Source organism: Puntigrus tetrazona, unplaced genomic scaffold (genome assembly GCF_018831695.1).
Source record: "Puntigrus tetrazona isolate hp1 unplaced genomic scaffold, ASM1883169v1 S000000151, whole genome shotgun sequence".
NCBI lineage: Eukaryota > Metazoa > Chordata > Actinopteri > Cypriniformes > Cyprinidae > Puntigrus > Puntigrus tetrazona.
In genome coordinates, this window is record NW_025047827.1 from 107501 (window position 1) to 112466 (window position 4966).

At 32.3% G+C, this 4966-nt stretch overlaps 1 protein-coding gene across 1 annotated transcript in view; it reads right to left on the reverse strand.

Annotated features, from left to right (window-relative positions):
* Positions 1-2064, reverse strand: part of LOC122332977 (endothelin-converting enzyme-like 1) — a 67205-nt gene extending 65141 nt beyond the window's left edge. Inside the window, exon 1 of the mRNA XM_043230453.1 lies at positions 1950-2064. The gene's annotated coding sequence lies outside the window, so the exon portion shown is untranslated. The remainder of the gene's footprint in view (positions 1-1949) is intronic.
* Between the last annotated feature and the right edge of the window lie 2902 nt (positions 2065-4966).

Consider the following 4966-nt stretch of genomic DNA (forward strand, 5'->3'; position numbering starts at 1 on the left):
GACTGTTTTTGCTGTATTTGTCATTATGTTGAGCGGAAGACACTTCTCACCCCAACTAATGACCCAGCACAACTAGTCTTTGGGGTGGTGAGCGAGAACTAGTTAAGAGCTGGTTGTGGAGAAGTATAACCACAGACGAGCGCTCTCTCGTTCACGCGGGCCTGACTAACGTCCGTACCGTGAATAAAGCCGGTTTCTCTCTCTTTAAACGGTTTATGTGTTTCTTAAACTTCGGCTCCGAAATCACATTTAGGAGAAAAACTGCGACCCAGAAAGAAAACGACGGAGAGAGAGAGAGAGAGAGAAATGTAAAGGAACGAGGTTTTGTTGCGGAGAGAGAAAACAAAGAGAAAGGACAGAAGAGAAACACAAGCCGTGTGTGAAGAGGCAGATAAACAGAGTCAGACGAGTGTGAAGAGAGACAGAAACATTCATATTCACAGCGACGTTAGAAACATTTCATTTCAACGAGTTTAAAATCCTCACGTATATACTGTGCCGTCTAAACAAGCTGAATTATTATTATTATTTTATTATCCAAATGCAATGTTCGTGTTAAATACAGTACTGTGCATAAAATACTGCATCTAGGGAAAACATATGTGTTTGAGATATTTGTATGAGAAACATACGGAAAGAAAACTTAATAAGTCAAACATTTATTTGCTTCTGAAATTAATAGTTGTGGTTTTTTTAGCATGTTTGGAATTTAATTAATAAATATTAATAAAAAAATTGATTTGCTTCTGAAATTAATAGTTGTGATTTTTTTTTAGCATGTTTGGAATTTAATTAATAAATATTAATAAAAAATGTATTTGCTTCTGAAATTAATAATTGTGGTTTATTTTAGCATGTTTAGGAATTTAATTAATAAATATTAATTAAAAATTGATTTGCTTCTGAAATTAATAGTTGTGTTGGCATTTTATTATTAATATTATAATTATTTTTAATAAAAATTTTACTGGAAAACAGAAACATGTTTTGTTTCTTTTTTCATAATTTTTGGAATTTTTAATTTCAATCAAATGACAAACTAAACACTTTTTGCTTCTGGAGCAAATGTATCCTTTTTAGCATTTTGCGATATTTTTACAGTAAAAATTACTAACTAAAAATAATTACGTTGTTAAGTTGTTTTGGTTTCATGATTTTTTTGTTTTTACTAGAAAAGCATTTAATAAAGGTCGAATTAAAACGAATTTCTGCTTCCTGTAACATTTGTCTAAAACCAGGTTTGACATAAAACAGCTCGAAATAATCCCACAAACAAATAAATGACTTACGCTTTATAAGCAAATAAATACTAATAAGTTAATAAATAATATGCTTGTTTTTTTCTATTATAAAATAAATAAAATACTTATCGTATTTTACCGAAGTACTTTATTTGCACTATATTTGACATAAATAAAACAATAAAAATATACATGACAGAACCAGTCATAAGTGCACGGCTATATTTGTAGAAATAGACTAATAGATTATAATTTTTCTTTTATGCCAAAAGGGTTATCATTAGGTTATTAAGTAAAGATCATGTTTCATGAAGATCATTTGTGACAGGTAACAGTCAGCTGATAAACTCATGACATATTCGTTCGATGTTGAGTCAGATTATGATGATCTGCTTCATCTGAAGCAACACGCTCCACCTGAACACGGGTGTGTGTGATTTGCAATTCTAATGATGCATTGAACAACACAGAGGCCAAACACTCGTGTTAGAGCTGTTCCAAAATCACACACACACACACACACACACACACACACACACACACACACACACACACACACACACACACACACACACACACACACACACACACACACACACACACACACACACACACACACACACACACACACACACACACACACACACTGGCTCAGATAAACACCCGTCTGGCCAAACGCTCGGAGCAAACGCATCCAGAGCCACTAACCTGCTGAAAGCGAGCAGAGAGCTCCACCGACACACGGGTCACGGGTTCGATTCCCTCGGGACACACACTGGACGAACACTCGTGAAAGTTTGAGTGAAAACACCTGCTTGGCCAATAGGGAGAGGTTCGGGGCGGGGCTTAGTGTTCACGAGAGAGAGAGGGGGCAAATATAGATAGAACTATGTTATTGCTGTGAATTAAAAAAGAAACGTATAAGTAATTATAGAAATATATATATATGAAATAATTCAATTGGTTATTGGTTATTTTATTAATAAAAAAATAAACATGAACAACAGGTGAAGCGTTGAAATTAAGTGTAGAATAGGTGAATAATCTATTAATAAATAAATGATTTCATTTTGTCACTGAGATGATTTATATCTGTAGCGACTAGATCTAATACAGAAAAAAAATATGACTGATCAAAGCCATGTAGAAAAGTTACGAAAACTTTAAATAAAATGAGTTAAAATGTTCAAAAGTTGAAAAAAATTATTCAACATGTAAAAAAAGATGCAAATTTTAAATGCTGTTCAATCTAATAATAATCTCTAAACAATAAAAAAACAAGACTGAGACAGAAACAGATCAACACACGAGACGGACGCTGTTTTATTATGTTCATGTCGCCTGTGACTGACAGCTTTTTATGGTCACAGCGTCTGTGTGTGTGTGTGTGTGTCTGCTCTGTGCTTGAATGATCACTCACCGTCTGACAGACAGACAGGGATACAGACAGACAGCTCTCTGCATAATGTTTTGCCACCTGTAGAGCGAGCATAAGATCCCACACACACACACACACACACACACACACACACACACACACACACACACACACACACACACACACACACACACACACACACACACACACACACACACACACACACACACACACACACACACACACACACACACACACACACACACACACACACACACACACACACACACACACACACACACACACACACACACACACACACACACTCACACACACAGACAAACAGCAGCTTCATCCATCTGGATACAGCAGAATGAGAGTGTGAAAGCGGCATTCACCTCATAGTGTGTAATTACTTTGGCAATAGACCACGAGAGTCAGACACACACACACACACACACACACACACACACACACACACACACACACACACGACAGAGCAGGTGTTTAAACAGAGAAATCAAGAGAGGACAACAATGAAGAGCAGAGACACACACTCATCAGACTACATCACCACCAGCTAAAAGAATTTATATATTTTTATACCATATAGTTTCTAACAGTACATCATAAACAAGACAAATTAAGCAAAAAGCCAATAAATAAAGTAATTAATTCAAAGATTTTGATTTACTGTATATAAGCACTGCCATAATAAAAAGTGATGCTCATGATCATAATTGAATCTTTTTATCTCTTTTCTCTTGAACTAGTTTCTCAACATCCTGCTTTTTCATGATTTCTCATGTTTGGTACTTTCTATCATAATTATAACTTTCTGTCAATTAATTTCATAATTACAAACAATAATTTTGACTTTTCATAATTATAACTTTCATTAGATTCTCACATTCGTGACTCTTTATCATAATTATAACTTTTTTGTTCTAATGTTCACCTTTTTTTCATAATCATCTCATAATTTTGACCTTGATGTTTTAGTTATGCATTTTGGTCATATTTTATACTTCTTTAAGATACTTTATCTTATCTTTATACACTTTTTCTGTTTATTTATTTCTGTCATAATTCTGTCTTTTATATCTCATAATTATGAATAAGTATCTAATTAATTTTGATTTTTCATGATCATCTCATGTTTCTCACTTTTTCAAAGCAGCTTTATAACTTTTCTTAATATCCTTCTGTAATATTACATTTCTCATAACGTTTGACGGTTTGTCATAATGATAACCTTTTATTATTATTTAATCATAATCTCATAATTTTAACATTTAACCTCATAATACACATCTCATAATTATGCCCAGCATCTCATGTTTTTTTATCATTATATACTTTTCATCTCATAATTATATACTAATATCTCATAATTTAGATTTTTCATAATGGCGTCTCATTTTTGTTTCTTTTTATGCCATAATTATAACTCATAATTGTAACATTTTATCTCATAATTACGAACTATTATCTCATAATTGAAATGTTATAAAATGTTATAAATGTTATAAATGTTATAAAATGTTATAAAATGTTATAAATGTTATATAAATGTTATAAAATGTTATAAAATGTTATAAAATGTTATAAATGTTATAAAATGTTATAAATGTTTTAAATGTTATAAAATGTTATAAAATGTTATAAATGTTATAAATGTTATAAAATGTTATAAAATGTTATAAATGTTATAAAATGTTATAAATGTTATAAAATGTTATAAATGTTATAAAATGTTATAAAATGTTATAAATGTTATAAAATGTTATAAAATGTTATAAATGTTATAAAATGTTATAAAATGTTATAAAATGTTATAAATGTTATAAATGCTATAAATGTTGATGTTTATAAATGTGATGTTTTTCGTTAACCTTTTTTGTTTTTGTGAACGCTTTATGATTTTCAGTCACAATGATTATTCACCGAGGGGTATTTGATCTCATTATGCTCTTGAATGTTTGTCCTGAAGTGTCTTTTTCAGTGTTACGAATGAAAAGTCTCTCAGGATCACTGAACGGACCTCAAGAGGAGCACAGTGTGTGTGGAGATCCTTCATAGACGCGTGATGGAGAGAGAAATGATGCTCGTAGCTCATATCCGTCCTGAACACATCGATTATTACACAAGAAAACAAACACCATCCTGAGAGAACACGACGCAAGCGGCTTTCATTTCCTTCATAGAATATTTACAGCAGGTTTATCAGAAAGACCTTTATCTGCAGAAAGATTAGATCGATCGATATTATCAAACACACGAGTGTGTGTGTGTGTGAGAGAGTGTGTGTGTGAGTGTGTGTGTGTGTGTGTGTGTGTGAGTGTGT